Below are 24344 nucleotides of genomic sequence, written 5' to 3'. Positions count from 1 at the left end.
GGCAGAAAGTGGACGATGTGAGTGAGGCTTGGGGACAGCTCGTGGGGGGAAGAAGGTTAAGGACTTCCTCACTCCAGAGGCATTTCTGAGTGGAGACCTACATGACAAAGGAAGGGCAGCATTTGCAGACCCACTGGAGAGGTCCCCAGAAAACCATGGTGTGTGTGTGGGGGGAAGGGGATGAAGAGAAGAGTGGTGCAGAACTAACTTTGAGTGGGTAATGGTCACTCACGGATCTAGGAGGGTTTCTTTGTGAAATGGAATGAGAATGGAGAAACTTCAACTCATTTCTGGAGAAAATACAGAATTGGGAGGTAATCAGAAATTTCTTACTAGCGTTTTATCTGTGTTTCTTTTGCAAGTCACTGCAACATGTTTTCAGTATAACTGACTTCCTCTTTGTTAACCCCTGTCATTTAGACCCAAGCAAGTGCCAACTGAGCTTCTGTAATAAGCCTCAAGTGGTCTTGGTTAACCGTCACACTGCCCAAGATATGTCTTCTCACGTTGTGTGGGCCGGGTAGATCTTGTTCCTGTACAGAAACCGAAACACCCTGTGTCTTCATACAACTGAGGTGGCTCGTGTGTGTTTGCTCCTGCTCATGCTTCTTGCCCATCAGAAAGTGGGAAAGGCTCTATTCTACTCCTGCACCCAAGAGGTGAGGTTCCTGCTTCAGAACAGGCCTGTCCTCCACTTTGGGAAGGAGAAACACCAGGGAGTCACACTTGCTTGTCACAGTGTCAGTGTAGAGCTTGTCATGCAGGTGGGACTCACCTGCCTCAGGAAACGTCAGGGAGCAAAAAACTAGTGGGTGAGCATTACCATCTCTGCCCCGCATACTCATTTTCAAAACAAGTTGATGGGAGTCCTTGGTGGTTCAATGCCTCATTCAAAGTCACAACCCACAAATGTATCCTACCCTGTCTTGACTCTCTCTCTCTCTTTCTGTATACACACATGCATACATTTCTCTCTCATGGATGCTGTATGTGTATAATGTGTAAGTGTGTGTATATATATATGTGTGTGTGATGTACATATTATTATGTGTATTGTATATATTTACGCATATTTAAGAATTCTGGCAAGTGCCAATATCTGTCTTGTGAACAAGGGAATTAATCTACTTTAAAGGTCATCTTTAAGAAAGTTCACTAAGACAAACAAATGAAATCCCAACCTAAAAAAAAGTGAATGATTACTGTATTTGAATGCTGATCTTTAGTTTTTCTTTATTTTTTTCTTTTTCCTAATTTACTGTATTGTGTTTTCTTCGTATATAAAACTTAGAATAAGAACAAAAATAGTAAAGCTATTTTCATTAAAAATTAAAAATTAAGAGCTCTTTGAAGTCTACTAGCCATGAGTAATTCCTGCTTTGGGCTGCAGGCAGCTGAGCACTCATCAGTAATTACACCATGGCTACAGGGCCACGTTGCTATCTTCTTCCTGGTTAGAATGAAAACAGAGCGTGTACATGAATGCCTCACTTAATACCCACCTTTCCTTTATGCAATCATGAAAGTCTTTCATTTTCTCCCTCTACTTTGTTTCATCACACATGTTGTTACTCTTACGTTATATTCTTGTTTTACCTTGTTCACCTCTCAATGGAAGGTAAGTTTCATGACAGTAGGATACTACTTTTTTTTTTTTTTTTTTTTTTTTTGTCTGTGGTCTCTCATATAGCTGGAAGTTACTCGGTAAATATTGTGGAATGAATGGATGACAGAAAGAAGAAACTCAGTGTCCAATGAATAATAACTAAGATGTGTTAGATGGTCTGAATATGTCCTACATTTAGTCCTTTCCATTATGCAAGGACAGAGGTATGACTGTCTTCAGTTTATAGATGAGGAAAAAGATGATCAGGAGGGTAGTTTTCAAGGCAGGGGTGCCGTCTATCTGCTCTGCTGGACTAGGAGGTCCACAATATTTCTGTATTTGCACAATACCTTAGCTTACTCTGTCATGAGACTCGCTGCCATTCTCCACCCCATCTCCCCAGATTCTTAGAGCTGAATCATGGCTTTCCATAACAGTCTCCCACCTTAGCCCCCAAGTCTTAGCCCCCAAAACACTTGAGAGACTTTAATACTGCTTCCCTGTGATAGCTCTCCCTGCTGCAGACTATCCCCATGTCCCTCCCCTCCATTCCCCTTCCTTTGCCATGTGATCCCTGCTTGGTCCTCCAACATCTGCTAATCCACCCACAATGATTTCACACACTCCCAGCAATGCTAAAGACATCTGATCCCTTCTAGTCCAGACCTGAGACTGGCAAGATAATAAAAAATATGGCTAAGGAGGGAAGTCATAAAAATGACACACACATGCAAATACGTATACTATAAGCATTTTAATTATATGTTCTTTGGCCAATACTTTTTTTATTTAATACCATGGTCTGTTATTTGAACTTGAATATTGTGATGGACATTCTGTTTATTCTATCTTGAAAAAAACACACTCATAATGAATTTTTTCCAACTTGCAACTCCCATTCCTTTCAAGTATGTTGTACATACTTGCAAATCGATCTGTGAGCAGGGTTTAATGTTTGTAATTTCCTTCCAATCTTTAGCTTCCTCGCACTACATTCAATATGAATATTTTTAGTGAGTCATCTTTGATAAGTTCTTCAACTGAATTTTCAAGGAAAAAACATTTTCTTTTTATATTTATTTATACCTGTTTAAATAACATTTTATTAAATTTTGAAATTAACACAGAAGTCCAATTATCATAGATAGTTTAGGGAACAAGTACTTAGAACTCCTAGGAAGCATATAATTCAAGGAGTTAAGCAAAATAATATGATGTACTAGACAGTTGTCTCATTGCTTAACATTAGTGTACCACGGCTATCAGATATCATGTTTTTCAAAAGGTATCAGGACCTAGGTTTATAAAAGTGTCTACTGGAGTGGATTTTGCCTGCCTGACTGTATTTCTTCCCAAGCCATGTTGCTGACCATTATCCCCAGCTCTCCATACACCAGCTCCTCTACTAACATGTCAACTGTCTTGAGACATTTCTCTGCGGACTTCTAAATCTTTGCAGGTACCCTATCACCAATGTCTTGTTAGACTCCTGGCTCACTCTGATTTTCCAGAAATCTCAGGACATATTTTTCACAGAATCCTATCTGAAATGCACAAAGAGTGTCGCACACTAATTCCCATCCTAGTTGAGCATGCTGAACCTTGAAGAGAGAAAGCACATTTAATTCAGATAAATACATAGCTCACTCTCCCGCCTCCACCCAATCAGGCAATTACAGCACCAGGCCAGAATTTTCTTCCACATTTTGCACATAAAACATAATTCTGCCACCAGCTGCTCACCAACATTTTGTTGTCTCCTCAACAGACAACAAAATGACAAAACAGATCAGCAAAGGGTGATCTGCCAGCATAACCAATGAGATGCAACCCCCCTCCAGCCAGCCTGTCATTAGGAAGCCGTTTTCTGTTTCTAAAATAAACCCTCTGAAATCATTGCCTTTCTGCATCTGTGTTTCCACCTAGGAAAGAGAGATGTTCTCCTAGCTCACAGGTTCTGGAATGTGTGGAGGGAGGTCGAGGGAGCGCTCTATATCAGCAGGAAGGGCATGGGGCTGTGATCCAGGTAGAGAGTTCAGGGCTTACATTCTCATATGCACAGAATGAAGACCATTTTGATATTAGATATCAGGAGTGTTTAGTAATATGACCACCTGATCTGGTAACTTATCTTCTGTCACATCAGCTCTCAATAACATTTTTCCATGTTATTGATTTTCCTTCCGACTTGACCATACCCTCCATCCACATGTTCCTATCTTCCCCCTCAGCCATCTCTTCTAATATTCATCCAGGACCTACCCAGTGTAATATGCTCTACATGTGTAAAAGAAGGGCTAGGAAGGAGGCAATGTTTCAAACCAAAAGCAGAAGTTGTTGCTTCTGTCCTGCAAGGAGGTGGCGTAGTAGTGGGGATGCAAGTATTAGTGTCCCCTTCCTTGGCAGGGAAAAAAGGGCAGAGAAAAGGGAAGGGTATGTGGAGTCCTTGCCAGATCTACTGTGCCTCCAAAGTGCAAGCCTAGGGCAAGGTGGTCCACCACATCCTGGAGCTTATTAAAGAGAAGAAGAAATTAGGTTTTTGGGGACCATGGGCAGTGGGGGCCAAGTGCCTTTACCAGGGCATAGACAATAGCTGAAGTTCTGGATAATCCATCTGGTTCTGCTCCAAAATTCAATAAAGTCAACAGGCATCCACAAACCTTGCTGAGCCAAAATTTGTTGGGGGCTCAAAAGAAAAGGGCTGGATTTTACTGTGTGGCATGTGTCAACATGAAAGAGACTATAAGGTTATGGGTGAACATAACTCATTTAATGTGGTTTTAGGAACAAAGGTGACCCAGAAATTGTTTGTCTACTTACTCTCACTGCGTCCCAAGTAAGTCACGGGAAGTCTGAATCATGCATGCATGGATGTGTTGTAATGCCTGGCATGGGGTCAAGCAAATCTCATCTGAATATTTAAGGACTGGACACCACACCTGACATCTGTGCATACTCAAGAATGTCTAGAGCAGCTTTCTGATCCTGATTTGGCAGGTGGCAAAGCTAAGACTTAAGGAAAATGTTGTTATTAGCTCAAGGTCACAAAATTAAAAGCAAAGCTGTAGGGAAGCCAGGCATTTCTATTTCTACAGTGCCAAGATTTGTTAAGAAGATCTGAATATCAAAAATATTGCGGGCTCTTTAATATATATAATTATTATACCATACCACTACCTTCATTTTACCGATTAAAATATGTGTGTGTGTGTGTATATATATATACATATATATATATATATATATATATAATTAAGTGTGATTAAGCACTTTACTACATGCCATTTTTTTCCTATGATTTTAATCCATTTCTTCCTCATTACTAAACCCTGCATCCTTCAAGATGAGGGATAACTATGGCTGTGCTCTGCTTGTCTGGGGTCCATGTTCTAGAAAGAAGGCCCTTTTAAGGGAGGTTATAAGGTTTAAAAGTAAAGAAGACAGGTAAAATGAACTGTACTCTGAGAGACAGAAAAAGAAAACTAGAAATCCAAAAGGTGTCACAGTTCATCTCCAAAAGAAGTCAGGGACCTCAGAGAGGAAAACATAAAAGAGAGGACTTTGTGATTTTTTGAACCATTTTCCTCTCTCTCTTGTGATTATAAAGTCTATATGCTTATTTGCATGATTAAAAATGTTTATGAGAAAGTAAAAATGGTCCATGTTGTCCTATTACAGAGCAGTGTTAAAGTCTTTATGACATTATTCCATTATCCAGCAAGACACAGAAGGGAAAGAACTCACACAGATAGTATAGGTGGTGTCAGCGTCAAAGAGCAAAGAAAAACAAGACAAGAACTGGGAATTGCAGCATAGGAGAAGGATGGCACAGTCCTGGAGAGTGGTCCTTGGGGTGAAGGAAGGGACGTACACGCTTCCCTGGTATGAATATCTATCCCTTCCCCCTGTTTTCTGTAAGTCAATGCATATAAACAAAATTTGTAACTCTAAGTCCTCTTAATAAATGGCCTTGGAGTTCCTCTTGGAAGGAAATACCATTATTTAGCAAATGAGTAGATAGTTGACCACTTAGATGTGAAAACACGGGATTCAGAGTAGAATCTAAAGGAGGGCCAAATTGTTATGCCCAAGAAATTGGACAGGATTTGAAATGTTGTTGGATTCCCATAGGACAGTTGGCATGAGGGGAGGGGATGCAGCATTGGCTGGCACAGCTTGGCTATGGGGATTCCTTGGTCAGGGAAACCCGGAGATCTCCACTGGGTGGCTAGGAAGAGGTGGTCCTACTACTCAGTGTCCACTGTGACACTGGCTTCTGAATCCCTCTCTTGCCAAATTCTCAGTAGAGCTGGCTTTCTACAAAGAGGCCTTAAGAAAGTCATTTGAGTTGCTTCATAGTTACCAAAATCCAGAGTCAAATTAGCACTGCCTACCTAGAAACTTTAATATAGACAAGATAAGAACATTCACCGTGGTAAAAGGCACACACGAAGGCCTTCAGGGAGTGTATGAACACAGAGGCGTGTATGAACTTGAGTAGTTCAGCACCCTGGATTTTGCAGACATTCATTTGAAGGGAGGGCACTGGACTTTCCACATGTCATGAAATCAAGTGTTCGAATCTGATTTTTTAAAAAGATTTTATTTATTTATTTGCAAGAGAGAGGAGAAGGAGAGAAAAAGAGTATAAGTACAAGTGGGGGGAGGAGCAGAGGGACAAGCAGACTCTCCTCTGAGCACAAAGCCCAACATGAGGGCTCAATCTTGGGACCCTAAGAACATGACCTGAGCCAGAGTCAGAGGTTTAGCCATCTGAGTCACCCACGTGCTCTGAGGCCAATCATTACTTAGCTCCTAAGAGATTGGATCATTTTAGCTGACATTAGGATTATATAGATTTGAAATACCCCAAATCATTTCACAGACTTTTTTTTTGAATGTAAAGTGTATGTATTATTAAAACAAATATGTAAGATGAACAAAAAGTGTATTATTAAAATAAATTATGGCATGTTTATAGAATGGTGTGCCATTAAAGTTTAGGAAGGATGTTACTGGGATCTTCCTCTAAGTTGCCTTAGCTTGTGGCCAAGAAGAAGCAATACCCAGTAGTGTCAGGGGATTGTGCTCAGTTCTGTTTTTTTTTTTGTTTGTTTGTTTGTTTTGTTTTGTTTTTTTAAAGATTTCATTTATTTATTTGACAGACAGAGACCACAAGTAGGAAGAGAGGCAGGCAGAGAGAGAGAGAGGAGGAAACAGGCTCCCTGCCAAGCAGAGAGCCCCATGCGGGGCTCGATCCCAGGACCCTGGGATCATGACCTGAGCGAAAGGCAGAGGCTTTAACCCACTGAGCCACCCAGGCGCCCCCTCAGTTCTGTTTTGACTCCTTGCCTCACTGCATCAGAAATTCTATCAGTTCACCTAGAACCCTGTACCTGGAGTTGGTGAACAAACTCCCATGGTCATCCTTGAGCATTCCACCCAGGTGGAGAGGACCTTGAACTGAGCTAACTCACGGATACAGAACCAGAGCACATTCTGTGAGGCTTCTACTATATACATAGATCAATCTATTTATCATCTTAATGAAAACAATTCATTTGGTAGTGGACTTTGAAAGGATATTTATTTTATCTTTTGGTTACTCTATATCATGTTGTCTCTCTACAATTATTTACTTTTGCATTTTGAGATGCATCAACATATGTTATTTTTAGTGTTGTTTTGGGGTTCTGTGTTACTGGGTGGTCGTTAGACTCTGAAGGAAACAAAGAACGTGGTGAGTGTGGTGGAGTGACATCAGTGTATGTGTCCCTATGGCCTGCCTGTCACTATTGCCATTTGTCAAACAGAGCAATGTATCCAAATCTTTCCTAAAACAGTTATTCCAAAACATAAATCTGCCATCAGAAAATCACAGTTGCATTTCCATTTCTGAAAGAGAAAAGGAATTTTATGCCTAAATGTTCAGGCTGGGCATACCAAGGGAAGCCCAACACATGAATTATGAGCCATTTCCCATGATACAATACAACATGAATCTCCTGGAATATACAGACTTCAGAATTACTTGTGAGTTATATGGTCACTTGCAACTCACAGAAATAAATAGTTTCATTCTAATATCTATATTGTCACCCTGTCTCCTTCATAAAGCTGGCCAGTCTAGCTATAAATTTGACAGTCAATACATTTCTAAAGATTATATGGACTTCCAAGATTTGTTTTGAACAATCTTTAGCATTTTTTCCCCTCCTCAGGTTGAGTCAAAGTAAGTGTCATTTGCACTGCAGGAAACAGAGACCCAAATTAAAGTAAATAAGTTGAGAACTCATCAACCCATCCACTCATAGATCATTCATTCACCCATCCACCTACTGAAGACTATTTCTGAAAATGAACACCACCTCTTCAATTTACTTACAATATGCCAAAGACACTTTAGGTAGACCATCTGAAAATGTAGCTTATATGTCCATATAAAGGATAACTCCTAGGTCACATGTTATTCTGGGCTTTGAACTTTCCAGTGGCATAGTTGTTCCTTACTCCAGTTGCAAACCCTGCAGACAGCATTCTGCATACCAGGATCACCTGAGGTGCCAACTGCAGGGACTACTTGTCCCCTCTGCTTCTGAGCCTGTTGGGCCCAGATACTGCCCTGTTGTGTTGGCAGCCCCTCTGATTCCAAAAGGAGAGAGATGGGACCCCCCTGCTGCTTCCATCCACACCTGCCACCAGTTTTTGTTTTTGTTTTTGTTTTTTTAGCAAAGAGCACAATGTCTCTTAAGGTTATAAATAGTTTTATATGTGCACCAACATATGATTTTCCATGCTGTTACTTTTCCCATTGAATATAGTCTTTTTCTTTTTCTTGTTTTCAGTATTCAGTGCAGTGACATTAAAAAACAGATGTGACTGAGAGACTATGGACTCTGAAAAACAACCAGAGGGTTTTGAAGGGGCGGGGGGGTGGGAGGTTGAGGAACCAGGTGGTGGGTAATAGGGAGGACACGTACTGCATGGAGCACTGGGTGTGGTGCAAAAACAATGAACACTGTTATGCTGAAAATAAACAAACAAAAAAAAAAGAAAAAAGAAAAAAAAAGAAACACAAAATGCTAAAAGAGAAATATAAAATAATAAAAGAAAAATCTAACCAAAAAAAAAACTCAGATGTGACTAAAATTTAATCCAATAGGCTTTGAGAAGATTGCCTTCCATAATGTAGGTGGGCCTATCCAATCAGTCAAAGGCCTGATAGAACAAAAAAAAAATCAAAAACAAAAACAAAAACAAAAAAAAGACTTCCTGTGAGCAAGAGGGAATTCTGTCAGCAGATGGCCTTCAGACTTAAACTATAACACTGGCTCTTCCTTGGTTTCTACCCTTCTGGTTCACCCTCCAGATTTTGGGCTTGTCAGCCTTCATAATTGCATAAGCCAATTTTTAAGATAAATCTCTTTCTCTCTATATATACTTTCTGTGTTTTGCTGCAGAGCCTGACTAATACAGCGGGTTGGTCCCATCAAAAGAAGAATGCCAGGTAGATTTATGGCATCACCACACTGGAATAATAGTGCATCCAACCTATTTCAAAGGATCCTGAGCATAAGTAAATGCATTTGGAAAGGGAGGCAGTCTTTGAATTTTGATCCTATGACTCAGCCACATAGCTCTGCCACAGACTGTGATCTTGAGTAGGCTAGTCTCTTTGAGTCTCAGTCTTAACATCTATAAAATGGAGATGACAACAGTGCTCACCACATAGGTTTTGATGAAGATTAATGACATAGTAAATGTAACACCCTGGTAACACAGCCTAGCACTTAATAAGCACTCAGTAAATGTGAGCTTTACAAAAGAATATTTTTATAAGGAATAGAATATCTCATTCCCAGGATGCTTGCTGGATGTTCAGTCTCATGCTTAGTGCTATATGTGTATTTATTCATATAATCAACCTTCATAACCATTTCCTCTTTTATTGCTAACAACGAGGTGATGTTACCTGCCCTTGATTATATAGTTAATAAAGGACAGAGCCCAATGCCAAACAAGTTTTATCTTCCTCCAGAGACTATATCCATTTTTAAAAGTTTTTTTTTTATTATTGTGAGAGAGAGAGATAAAGCGAGAGAGCATGAGAGGGGGGAGTGTTAGAGGGAGATGCTGACTCCCCCCGAGCAGGGAGCTTGATGTGGGACTCGATCTTGAGACTCCAGGATCATGACCTGAGCAGAAGGCTGTTGCTTAACCAACTGAACCACCCAGGCACCCAGAGACTGTATCCACTTATGCCACACTACCTAAGCTAGTATGTGTAAAACCCTTAGCTCAATGTTTAGGACACAGTTGGTATTCATTAAATGCTTCCTAGAATTGCCATTATAATTTACTGGCTTGAGATTTATTTTCATGTTTCTTGAGAAAAAAGAGTCATTACATTATGGAAAACTATTTGTGAATCTAACTGGGGCCATGTTTTCCTAAGACAAAATAAGGACATACTGTTTGATCAAGATGTACTATTATTATCATTATTGTTGTTACTGTGGTTAAGTATGGATGTTTATATAGGGAAAAATTACCAAGTTGTAAAAGTAATATTGCATGGTATTTATGGGACAACAACAAAGACATGTGTTAAATTCAGTACAAATGGATCATTTTAATATAATATGTGTAGTTGACATTATAGTAATGAAAACCTGAAATACAGTTAGGAAATAATAAAGAGAGCCGTACTCAGTGTAAATCAGAAAACATTCTGTTTATTATCAAGGACCCTAGCCAGAGTAAAACAGGGAATGCAGATGTGATGAAGCCAAAACCAAGGTCCTTCACCTTCAGAAACCGTTTATAAGCCAAGTGAAACCTTAGGCAAGAGAAGACCTCTAATTTCATTGGTTCAACAAACAGTTTCCTGAAATACTCAGAGCTGAAGCTTCTGTGGCAGTTTTAAACATGCTGTTGATATTCCTCCTGTTGAGAGAGGACTACATATTCTTCCCTTTTCATCTGGGACAACTTTAATGACTAACCTGAAGCCAACCGAATGCAGCAGATGTGGTGGTGTGTAACTTCCATGGTGGAGTCATAAAATGTAATCCAGCCTTGGTCTGGTTTCCAGCTTATTTGCTTCTGGCTCCCAAAGTCCCATGTCAGGGGTCTCACTACTCTGAGTACCCCATGCTGTGAGCCACACAGAGAGGCTGAGGGCACAGTGAAAGTCTCAGCCAGTGCTGAGTAGGTAAAATCACCACCCTATGACTCCAGACCCAACCACTGAGTCACCTCTGAAGCTGAATTTCTGAGCTGCAGCTCAGGATGTCACTGAAGCCAGCCATTCCTGTTATGCTCTTCCCAGATTCCCAACTCATGCAATCAAAGGACATATGGGGATGGTGGCTGAAGTGGCTAGGTTGTTGAGTAACTTGTAAAAAACCTGAACAGCACCCTTCTCATCACATGGTCCAAAAGACTTCCCTGTAGAAATTGTCTAGAGAAGTAGAACAATGCCCTGGGACAAAGTGAACTCAGATCATTAGTTTGATCTTCAGTTTCTGATGTGAAATGTCTGTATTATCTGGAACCTTTCTAAGGCATTTTCAAATAAATGTCTCAGTTTCAATAGTTTTCAAGTATTGTTATTTTTTTTTCCCCTTTTTATTTATTTATTTATTTTTTCAGCGTAACAGTATTCATTCTTTTTGAACAACACCCAGTGCTCCATGCAAAACGTGCACTCCCCATCACCCACCACCTGTTCCCCCAACCTCCCACCCCTGACCCTTCAAAACCCTCAGGTTGTTTTTCAGAGTCCATAGTCTCTTATGGTTCACCTCCCCTCCCCAATGTCCATAGCCCGCTCCCCCTCTCCCAATCCCACCTCCCCCCAGCAACCCCCAGTTTGTTTTGTGAGATTAAGAGTCATTTATGGTTTGTCTCCCTCCCAATTCCATCTTGTTTCATTTATTCTTCTCCTATCCCCCTACCCCCCCATGTTGCTTCTCCATGTCCTCATATCAGGGAGATCATATGATAGTTGTCTTTCTCCGATTGACTTATTTCACTAAGCATGATACGCTCTAGTTCCATCCACGTCGTCGCAAATGGCAAGATTTCATTTCTTTTGATGGCTGCATAGTATTCCATTGTGTATATATACCACATCTTCTTGATCCATTCATCTGTTGATGGACATCTAGGTTCTTTCCATAGTCTGGCTATTGTAGACATTGCTGCTATAAACATTCGGGTACACGTGCCCCTTCGGATCACTATGTTTGTATCTTTAGGGTAAATACCCAGTAGTGCAATTGCTGGGTCATAGGGTAGTTCTATTTTCAACATTTTGAGGAACCTCCATGCTGTTTTCCAGAGTGGTTGCACCAGCTTGCATTCCCACCAACAGTGGAGGAGGGTTCCCCTTTCTCCACATCCTCGCCAGCATCTGTCATTTCCTGACTTGTTAATTTTAGCCATTCTGACTGGTGTGAGGTGATATCTCATTGTGGTTTTGATTTGTATTTCCCTGATGCCGAGTGACGTGGAGCACTTTTTCATGTGTCTGTTGGCCATCTGGATGTCTTCTTTACAGAAATGTCTGTTCATGTCCTCTGCCCATTTCTTGATTGGATTGTTTGTTCTTTGGGTGTTGAGTTTGCTAAGTTCCTTATAGATTTTGGATACTAGCCCTTTATCTGATATGTCGTTTGCAAATATCTTCTCCCATTCTGTCAGCTGTCTTTTGGTTTTGTTAACTGTTTCCTTTGCTGTGCAAAAGCTTTTGATCTTGATGAAATCCCAATAGTTCATTTTCGCCCTTGCTTCCCTTGCCTTTGCCGTTGTTCCTAGGAAGATGTTGCTGCGGCTGAGGTCGAAGAGGTTGCTGCCTGCGTTCTCCTCAAGGATTTTGATGGATTCCTTTCTCACATTGAGGTCCTTCATCCATTTGGAGTCTATTTTTGTGTGTGGTGTAAGGAAGTGGTCCAATTTCATTTTTCTGCATGTGGCTGTCCAATTTTCCCAGCACCATTTATTGAAGAGGCTGTCTTTTTTCCATTGGACATTCTTTCCTGCTTTGTCGAAGATTAGTTGACCATAGAGTTGAGGGTCGATTTCTGGGCTCTCTATTCTGTTCCACTGGTCTATGTGTCTGTTTTTGTGCCAGTACCATGCTGTCTTGATGATGACAGCTTTGTAATAGAGCTTGAAGTCCGGAATTGTGATGCCACCAACTTTGGCTTTGTTCTTCAATATTCCTTTGGCTATTCGAGGTCTTTTCTGGTTCCATATAAATTTGAGGATTATTTGTTCCATTTCTTTGAAAAAAATGGATGGTATTTTGATAGGGATTGCATTAAATGTGTAGATTGCTTTAGGTAGCATAGACATTTTCACAATATTTATTCTTCTAATCCAGGAGCATGGAACATTTTTCCATTTTTTTGTGTCTTCCTCAATTTCTTTCATGAGTACTTTATAATTTTCTGTGTATAGATTCTTAGTCTCTTTGGTTAGGTTTATTCCTAGGAGAAAAACTGAAAGCTTTTCCATTAAGGTCAGGAACACGGCAGGGATGTCCATTATTACCACTGCTATTCAACATAGTATTAGAAGTCCTAGCCTCAGCAATCAGACAACAAAAAGAAATTAAAGGCATCCAAATTGGTAAAGAAGAAGTCAAACTATCACTCTTCGCAGATGATATGATACTATATGTGGAAAACCCAAAAGACTCCACTCCAAAACTGCTAGAACTTGTACAGGAATTCAGTAAAGTGTCAGGATATAAAATCAATGCACAGAAATCAGTTGCATTTCTGTACACCAACAACAAGACTGAAGAAAGAGAAATTAAGGAGTCAATCCCATTCACAATAGTATTGTTATTTTTTAAGATTTTTTGTTTTTCATCCACGTCGTCGCAAATGGCAAGATTTCATTTCTTTTGATGGCTGCATAGTATTCCATTGTGTATATATACCACATCTTCTTGATCCATTCATCTGTTGATGGACATCTAGGTTCTTTCCATAGTCTGGCTATTGTAGACATTGCTGCTATAAACATTCGGGTACACGTGCCCCTTCGGATCACTATGTTTGTATCTTTAGGGTAAATACCCAGTAGTGCAATTGCTGGGTCATAGGGTAGTTCTATTTTCAACATTTTGAGGAACCTCCATGCTGTTTTCCAGAGTGGTTGCACCAGCTTGCATTCCCACCAACAGTGGAGGAGGGTTCCCCTTTCTCCACATCCTCGCCAGCATCTGTCATTTCCTGACTTGTTAATTTTAGCCATTCTGACTGGTGTGAGGTGATATCTCATTGTGGTTTTGATTTGTATTTCCCTGATGCCGAGTGACGTGGGGCACTTTTTCATGTGTCTGTTGGCCATCTGGATGTCTTCTTTGCAGAAATGTCTGTTCATGTCCTCTGCCCATTTCTTTTTTTTTTTTTTTTTTTTTTTTTTTTTATTTATTTTTTTTCAGCGTAACAGTATTCATTCTTTTTGCACAACACCCAGTGCTCCATGCAAAACGTGCCCTCCCCATCACCCACCACCTGTTCCCCCAGCCTCCCACCCCTGACCCTTCAAAACCCTCAGGTTGTTTTTCAGAGTCCATAGTCTCTTATGGTTCGCCTCCCCTCCCCAATGTCCATAGCCCCCTCCCCCTCTCCCAATCCCACCTCCCCCCAGCAACCCCCAGTTTGTTTTGTGAGATTAAGAGTCATTTATGGTTTGTCTCCCTCCCAATCCCATCTTGTTTCATGTATTCTTCTCCTATCCCCCTACCCCCCCCATGTTGCTTCTCCATGTCCTCATATCAGGGAGATCATATGATAGTTGTCTTTCTCCGATTGACTTATTTCACTAAGCATGATACGCTCTAGTTCCATCCACGTCGTCGCAAATGGCAAGATTTCATTTCTCTGCCCATTTCTTGATTGGATTGTTTGTTCTTTGGGTGTTGAGTTTGCTAAGTTCCTTATAGATTTTGGATACTAGCTCTTTATCTGATATGTCGTTTGCAAATATCTTCTCCCATTCTGTCAGCTGTCTTTTGGTTTTGTTAACTGTTTCCTTTGCTGTGCAAAAGCTTTTGATCTTGATGAAATCCCAATAGTTCATTTTTGCCCTTGCTTCCCTTGCCTTTGCCGTTGTTCCTAGGAAGATGTTGCTGCGGCTGACGTGGATGGAACTAGAGCGTATCATGCTTAGTGAAATAAGTCAATCGGAGAAAGACAACTATCATATGATCTCCCTGATATGAGGACATGGAGAAGCAACATGGGGGGGTAGGGGGATAGAAGAAGAATAAATGAAACAAGATGGGATTGGGAGGGAGACAAACCATAAATGACTCTTAATCTCACAAAACAAACTGGGGGTTGCTGGGGGGAGGTGGGATTGGGAGAGGGGGAGCGGGCTATGGACATTGGGGAGGGGAGGCGAACCATAAGAGACTATGGACTCTGAAAAACAACCTGAGGGTTTTGAAGGGTCAGGGGTGGGAGGTTGGGGGAACAGGTGGTGGGTGATGGGGAGGGCACGTTTTGCATGGAGCACTGGGTGTTGTGCAAAAAGAATGAATACTGTTACGCTGAAAAAATAAATAAAAAGGGAAAAAAAAAAAAGATTTTTTGTTTTTCATAATTCCAAACCTGCTTTCTACCAGGCATTGAACTCGGCTCTCAGACATTTGGCCTCTGTCCTTACAAAAAGCTTGTGAGGCAGGTACGATTGTTCAGGTTAGCAGATAGAGAAACTGGACACTTATAGTTAATATTTATGGAAGCCCTACTATGTGTCATGCAGTCTCTAAGTACTTTGTGTGGAATTTCTCATTGTATCTTCACAACAGCTCTGTAAGATAGCTACTGTCTATGCCACCCCCCCCCCATTTTATCATTGAGGAAGTCAAAACACACAACAGTTACATACCTGAGTTTACCCAGTCAAGAGGTGGTCGTTCGGGGCAGCTTGGGTGTTAGCCAGTTCAGACGGCTAGAACAAAACACCACAGACTGCGTGATGTAAACAGACATTTATTTCTCACAGTTCTGGAGGCTGGAAGTCCAAGGTCAAGGAGCCAGCCAGTTCTGCTCCTGATGTGAGCCTCTTCCTGACTTGTACATGGCCTTTTTCTTGTGGTATGCTTGTAGGCCGGACAGAGGGAGACAGTTTTGGTCTCTTCCTCTTTGGGGGGCTTGACCCTCATGACCTCATTCAGAGCTACCTCTCATAGTCTTTGTTACATGAGGGGTTAGGTCTTCAGTATATGATTTTGGGGGAAATAAACCTTCAGTCTGTAATAGTCTGCCTTCAGAAAGTACACTCCTAACAACTGTGTTGCATTCATTGAAAATACACCACAGAACACATGGAAAATGCATTTTAAAAATGTGTTAAAAAATCACAACATTATATATCCTCTCTGATTAAAAAGTAATGTTTGGAAGTATGCATAGGAAAAAGCAGAAAGGAGATATCAAAAAGAAACAAGTGAGATTATTCATATATTCTAATCTTACTTCCTTTCTTTAATCTTTATTTAAGATTTTCTGTCATTCTGTTATCTCTACAACACATAAATAAATCTCATTATAGTAATTTTATAGGCCTTACCTCAAGAGTTTACACATAAAAGACAAATCACTGTTTTTTGAGCAAGAAGATGACATTCCGTACTTCCATGGCACCATTCATGTTTGATCACTTGCTGTATACATGCTGCTTTCTTGAAAGGTCAGAAGGGTACATTCCACCTGCATGCAGTAAAGCAGAGGACTTCCACAGCCACTAGTATTTTGACATAGGCAAGGAAGGTCACATTCTGGACAGTGACAAGGACCAAGCATGGACCCTGGGCTCCTTACGGATCAACATGTCCATGTTTTTCTCTGAATCTTTCCAATTTCACGACCCAAGGAAAGAGAACAAAGAAGAAGGAAGATGAGACATCTCTCCAGACTCATGGCAGAATTTGGTGCTCAGGCATTTGTCCGAGATTTCACAGACCAGTGAGGCAGGGCGGTATTAAGAGAGAGGGGTGGTGGAAATGAGCCACGGTACCTAAAAAGCAAGCCCCACCCACAGAGCCTCGCTTTACTCCCATCTCCCAGTTTGAGTATCTGTGCATTTTGAGATGTGGGAGCTGGAGGTGGAAACCAGACTCTGTGGCTCAAGGTCATCTGGGAAAGAAGAGGAAGGTCCTGTATTCGAATTCAAGTCTGTGTGGCACTTTAGGCTTTGTCCAGGGCAGCACAGAAATGCTCTGTAGAACAGTCACAACATCTGAATTCCAGGCCTCCTCCTAATGTAAATTAGAGATATGAGGTGGTGGGCAAGGGATTTTACCTTTTGATACCAAAGGACATCAGGAAGTCACTAGAAAGAATGATTTCTTCTCGTCTAGAGAATGTTTTTGAGAACCAAACAAGATGATGTCTTGGGGTAAGAATAGAAACTTTGAAAGAAAAGCATACTTCTCTTAATTTAATTTTTAGCTTCCCTGACCTGACCTGACTTGACCCTAAAAGGGAGTTAGTGTATCGCCTTCAGGTATTACATGAAGTATGAATTTCCATGGGTTTTTTATAACAGAAATATTAGTGTGTTTATGTACTATGGTCCCAGCCCCTGCTGGCTGAGCTGCACAATGTTGGAAGTCACAAAATCCAGAAGTCCTAACGCATATTTAGCTCTTCTGCTTTAAGAGAAGGTATTGTGGACATCTATTTATTTCCTTTTTAGAGCGGGGTGCAGGGAGAGGGAGAGAGAGAAACGTAAGCAGCCCTCACACTCAGCATGAAGCCGTCATTGGGCTCCATCTCATAACCCTGAGATCACAGACCTGAGCCAGACTCAAAGGTCAGATGCTCAACTGATAAGCCATTCAGGCTCTCGGACTGTGATCATCTATTGCTTTCATTTATATATCATTTCTTTCTCTCTCCTGGCCATATGGCAAATGTGGCAAGGTTTTTATTTACTGAAACTAGTTTTTGACTGTGGCATTTAACAGGGATTTTTCAGGGAATACTGTGTGCTCAGTATCCAAAGAGCATCATTCTCCACTAAAGGAAGAGATGGAAGAGAAGGATTCTTAACCTTCCCCTCAGAGAGGTGGTTTGGACAGTGGTTCTCAGGAGCTACATGTGATTACAACTATCTTCAGGACAACAGAACATGAGAAGATACGAAATAAAAGATTTAGGAACTAAAAACAAACAAAAGAACAAAACGAACCCCTTGTTTCGGGATGAAAGAAGAACAAGCAACAGTTTGTGAAACATCCAGATGCTGTCATCATACAGACTTGGGTTCAAAACCTCCCTCTGCTCTTTTATCCTGGGCAATAGAGTTCAGCACCTCTAAATTTGTTTCCCTAGCCTTTAAATGGGAATAGCAATATGTTCCCTAAGGATTAAATAGAATAAATGAGTCTTAGCATAGTGTCTGGCATTTTAACTACCTGTAAAAATAGACATCATTTTAATTAAATGCACATGTTGATGTTATGTTTACTGTGAAGTCTTGCTGCCACAAGCTGTTTGTGGCAATTACAACCCTTACCAATGAGTCAATTTCCATGTTTGACTCATTAACTTACTCAAAGTGGCTGGAAGTCTGACAGCCATGATTTTTAAACTTCTCAGACCATAGGTTCAGAGCTGCAAGTTTATTTTCCAATGTTTTGTCAAACATCAAGCATTACTGAAGACTCTTCCACCAAAGATCTGTGATGAGAGGGGAGTGGTCTGCTGCTGATATCATGATTTATAGTGGCAGTATCTGGGCCAGATGACAGGAAGGTGAGATTATGGCTGCTCTTCAAGGAAATATCATCTGTAATGTGACTCCTGAGCCAGGAATGTATTTAATAGCTCAGAGCCCAAAGCAGCTGAGCTGGAGCATCTGGCTGTGTTTAGAAGTTCTTCTCCCTCCTTTTTCTAATGGATGCTTATCACAGAGGCAGAAGGCCTATTAACCCAGGACTCAGAGCCTGCTACTGTAAATTCACCACAAAATCCCGTTGACAGTGGTTGACTGTCATCGACATAAAACTGTCAGTGGCCACATTTTCAATTATAAAGGACAATTACTCTGTGCATGTCAGTGCATGCACACCATAGCTTATGTGTGGGAATCATCCCATTTTCAGGCATGAGGCAACTAGTGGTTGTGTCTTCACATGATGAGCTGGGGGTTTGAATTGGTCCAAGCAACTCTCCAACCCCGCCTATTTGTTAGTACCAGGGAAGAAGAAAATATACTGTGGTCTGTTTCAGTAGTGTTCTCGGCTTTCCTCTGCTGTAGCATATCTGAGTGTATTGGAACTGTCTTTTTGTTTATTAGTCTCCCATACTAGTCATTTAAGGTCATAATTGTGCCTCTTACTTGTTTTAATTTTCAAAATCTAAAATAGCACCTTCTATATAGATGTGTTCTAAAAATACCTTAACACAACTCCATGACCTCAGTACTTAAGAAAATGAAGCTGAGTGTGCTTCTATGCCTACACCATGTTCTGTCCTTGAGAACCTTGATCTGCCGAGCAGATACTTTAAAATGGGTATGCTGAGCCTCATTCTCCCTGAGCCACAGTCAAATGATCTAATTCTGATTGAAGCCAAGGCCAACATTCAAGGTGAGTTCTTACCAGTTTGCTTGGGTCCCTTGCCAAAGACATCAGACTACTCTATGCCATTCTAAATCCTGTCCCTGCAGGTTGACAGACATATCTCCAGCAGCTTATCCTCCTGACACAGACAGATATGTCCTGCTAAGAACCTTGCACAAAATGTTGATTTTCCAAACTTCAGGTGAACATCATTTATTCTAGCATTTGAGACCTATTATCTCATCCCTCCCAACAAGTTCTGATGTGTTTTCTGGTACAGGTGCACTCAGTGAGGCTTGTAGCTTCACTGAGTCTGTACAACCTATCAGATCTAAGGAGGTAGACAGATCTTCACCGTAGGCTCTGCCAATCCTAACCATGACTTGGAGAGATCAGAGAATCTCAGTGAGCCTCGCTTCCGTTATCTGTAAAATAGCAAATAAACGAGGTTACCTGTGGAGTCCCAGGAAGGGTTAAATGAGACATGGAATGCAAAGTGTCTGATGAGTTGCAGTGTAAAATAAACACTAGTTCTTTTCCTATAAACATAATTGTTCTCACATATTAATTCTTTAGTGCGACCTGAAATAATTTTCCCATAATCTCTTACTATCCAAATCCTACCAGGAACATTGGAATCACAGTGCATTACAATGCATGTTGCCAAGACTGTTCACTGCACCCCCAATACCTGTGCTCACCTATAAAACATAGAAGTTTTAACTAGGTGGGAAGATTACATATCTTGGTCTCCCTTGCAGTTCATCTGATTCTTTGAGTAAGTTCTGGCTAATGGTTGTATAAACAAACTGAAGATTGCAACCTAAAGAAAAAAAGTCTGCGCTTTTGACTTTGAAAAGTCTGTCCTTTTCTGCACTTCGTGCAAAAGCTGAAGCTTGCGGGGGAGGAGTCAAGATGGCGGAGAAGTAGCAGCCTGAGACTACATCAGGTAGCAGGAGATCAGCTCGATAGCTTATCTAAACATTGCAAACACCTACAAATCCAACGGGAGAGCGAAGAGAAGAAGAACAGCAACTCTAGAAACAGAAAATCAACCACTTTCTGAAAGGTAGGACTGGCGGAAAAGTGAATCTAAAACGACGGGAAGATAGACCGCGGGGGGAGGGGCCGGCTCCCGGCAAGCGGCGGAGGAACGGAGCACAAAATCAGGATTTTAAAAGTCTGTTCCACTGAGGGACATTGCTCCAGGGGCTAAACCGGGGTGAAGCCCACGCGGGGCCAGCGTGGCCCCAGGCCCCGCAGGGTCACAGAAGGATCGGGGGTGTCGGAGTGTCGGAGAGCTCGCAGCTATTAGAACGGAGAAGCCGGCTGCCAAGACAGAGCCGAGGACTGAACTCTCAGCTCGGGGTTACCTTGAACTGGTCGCGGGCTGGGTGAGCTCCGAGCGCGGCTAGAGGCTGGGGATACGGGAGTGATTGGGTGCTGTCCTCTGGGGGCGCACTGAGGAGTGGGGCCCCAGGCTCTCGGCTCCTCCGGGCCGGAGACTGGGAGGCCGCCATTTTCATTCCCGTCCTCCGGAACTCTACGGAAAGCGTTCAGGGAACAGAAGCTCCCAAAAGCGAACCCGAGCCGATTACTTAGTCCGGCCGCCGGTAAGGGCGGTGCAATCCCGCCTCGGGCAAAGACACTTGAGAGTCACTACAACAGGCCCCTCCCCCAGAAGATCAACAAAATATCCAGCCAGAACGAATTTCATCTATCAAGGAGAAAGCAGATTCAATTCCTAAGACAGCAGAGCAATTCCAGAGGAGGAGAAAGCAAAGCACGGAACTCATGGCTTTCTCCCCATGATTCTTTAGTCTTGCGGCTACTTCAATTTTTTTTTCTTTTTTCAATTTTTTTTTCTTTTTTCAATTTTTTTTTCTTTTTTCTTTTTTCTTCTTCTGCTAAATTTTTTAAAACTTTTACCCTTTTCTTTTTTAACATTTTTTGACTAGTTCATCTAAATATATATACTTTTTCTTTCTTTTTTGTATTTTTTTATTTGTTTTATTTTTTAAATTCTTTTCTTTCTTTTTTTTTTTTCTTTTTTTTTCAGAAGCTGTTTTATCCCCTTTCTCCCCCCCACAATTTGGGGTCTCTTCTCATTTGGTTACAGCGCATTTTTCCGGGGTCTTTGCCACCCTTTTAGTAGTTTATTTGCTCCTTCATATCCTCTTATCTGGACAAAATGACAAGGCGGAAAAAATCACCACAAACAAAAGAACAAGAGACAGTACCGAAGGCTAGGGACCTAATCAACACAGACATGGGTAATATGTCAGATCAAGAGTTCAGAATGACGATTCTGAACATTCTAGCCGGGCTCGAAAAAGGCATGGAAGATATTAGAGAAACCCTCTCTGGAGATATTAAAGCCCTTTCTGGAGAAATTAAAGAACTAAAATCTAACCAAGTTGAAATCAAAAAAGCTATTAATGAGGTGCAATCAAAAATGGAGGCTCTCACTGCTAGGATCAATGAGGCAGAAGAAAGAATTAGTGATATAGAAGACCAAATGACAGAGAATAAGGAAACCGAGCAAAAGAGGGACAAACAGCTACTGGACCATGAGGGGAGAATTCGAGAGATAAGTGACACCATAAGACGAAACAACATTAGAATAATTGGGATTCCAGAAGAAGAAGAAACAGAGAGGGGAGCAGAAGGTCTATTGGAGAGAATCATTGGAGAGAATTTCCCTAATATGGCAAAGGGAACAAGCATCAAAATCCAGGAGATGCAGAGAACCCCCCTCAAAGTCAACAAGAATAGATCCACACCCCGTCACCTAATAGTAAAATTTACAAGTCTTAGTGACAAAGAGAAAATCCTGAAAGCAGCCCGAGAAAAGAAGTCTGTAACATACAATGGTAAAAATATTAGATTGGCAGCAGACTTATCCACAGAGACCTGGCAGGCCAGAAAGAGCTGGCATGATATATTCAGAGCACTCAACGAGAAAAACATGCAGCCAAGAATACTCTATCCAGCTAGGCTATCATTGAAAATAGAAGGAGGGATAAAAAGCTTCCAGGACAAACAAAAACTGAAAGAATTTGCAAACACCAAACCAGCTCTCCAGGAAATATTGAAAGGGGTCCTCTAAGCAAAGAGAGAGCCTAAAAGTAGTAGATCAGAAAGGTACAGAGACAATATACAGTAACAGTCACCTTACAGGCTAATAATGGCACTAAATTCATATCTCTCAATAGTTACCCTGAATGTTAATGGGCTAAATGCCCCAATCAAAAGACACAGGGTATCAGAATGGATAAAAAAACAAAACCCATCAGTATGTTGCCTACAAGAAACTCATTTTAGACGCGAAGACACCTCCAGATTTAAAGTGAGGGGTTGGAAAACAATTTACCATGCTAATGGGCATCAGAAGAAAGCTGGAGTGGCAATCCTTATATCAGATCAATTAGATTTTAAGCCAAAGACTATAATAAGAGATGAGGAAGGACACTATATCCTACTCAAAGGGTCTGTCCAACAAGAAGATCTAACCATTTTAAATATCTATGCCCCTAACGTGGGAGCAGCCAACTATATCAACCAATTAATAACAAAATCAAAGAAACACATCAATAATAATACAATAATAGTAGGGGACTTGAACACTCCCCTCACTGAAATGGACAGATCATCCAAGCAAAAGATCAACAAGGAAATAAAGGCCTTAAATGACACACTGGACCAGATGGACATCACAGATATATTCAGAACATTTCATCCCAAAGCAACAGAATACACATTCTTCTCTAGTGCACATGGAACCTTCTCCAGAATAGATCACATCCTGGGTCACAAATCAGGTCTCAACCGGTATCAAAAGATTAGGATCATTCCCTGCATATTTTCAGACCACAATGCTCTGAAGCTAGAACTCAATCACAAGAGGAAAGCTGGAAAGAACCCAAATACATGGAGACTAAACAGCATCCTTCTAAAGAATGAATGGGTTAACCAGGAAATTAAAGAAGAATTGAAAAAATTCATGGAAACAAATGATAATGAAAACACAACAGTTCAAAATCTGTGGGACACAGCAAAGGCAGTCCTGAGAGGAAAATATATAGCGGTACAAGCCTTTCTCAAGAAACAAGAAAGGTCTCAAGTACACAACCTAACCCTACACGTAAAGGAGCTGGAGAAAGAACAAGAAAGAAACCCTAAACCCAGCAGGAGAAGAGAAATCATAAAGATCAGAGCAGAAATCAATGAAATAGAAACCAAAAAAACAATAGAAAAAATCAATGAAACTAGGAGCTGGTTCTTTGAAAGAATCAATAAGATTGATAAACCCCTGGCCAGACTCATCCAAAAGAAAAGAGAAAGGACCCAAATCAATAAAATCATGAATGAAAGAGGAGAGATCACAACTAACACCAAAGAAATACAGACAATTATAAGAACATACTATGAGCAACTCTACGCCAACAAATTGGACAATCTGGAAGAAATGGATGCATTCCTAGAGACATATAAACTACCACAACTGAACCAGGAAGAAATAGAAAACCTGAACAGGCCCATAACCAGTAAGGAGATTGAAACAGTCATCAAAAATCTCCAAACAAACAAAAGCCCAGGGCCAGACGGCTTCCCAGGGGAATTCTACCAAACATTTAAAGAAGAACTCATTCCTATTCTCCTGAAACTGTTCCAAAAAATAGAAATGGAAGGAAAACTTCCAAACTCATTTTATGAGGCCAGCATCACCTTGATCCCAAAACCAGACAAGGATCCCACCAAAAAAGAGAACTACAGACCAATATCCTTGATGAACACAGACGCAAAAATTCTCGCCAAAATACTAGCCAATAGGATTCAACAGTACATTAAAAGGATTATTCACCACGATCAAGTGGGATTTATTCCAGGGCTGCAGGGTTGGTTCAACATCCGCAAATCAATCAATGTGATAGAACACATTAATAAAAGAAAGAACAAGAACCATATGATACTCTCAATAGATGCTGAAAAAGCATTTGACAAAGTACAGCATCCCTTCCTGATCAAAACTCTTCAAAGTGTGGGGATAGAGGGCACATACCTCAATATTATCAAAGCCATCTATGAAAAACCCACCGCAAATATCATTCTCAATGGAGAAAATCTGAAAGCTTTTCCGTT

Source organism: Meles meles, chromosome 2 (assembly GCF_922984935.1).
Source record: "Meles meles chromosome 2, mMelMel3.1 paternal haplotype, whole genome shotgun sequence".
Lineage (NCBI taxonomy): Eukaryota > Metazoa > Chordata > Mammalia > Carnivora > Mustelidae > Meles > Meles meles.
Note: the sequence above shows the minus strand (reverse complement) of the source record.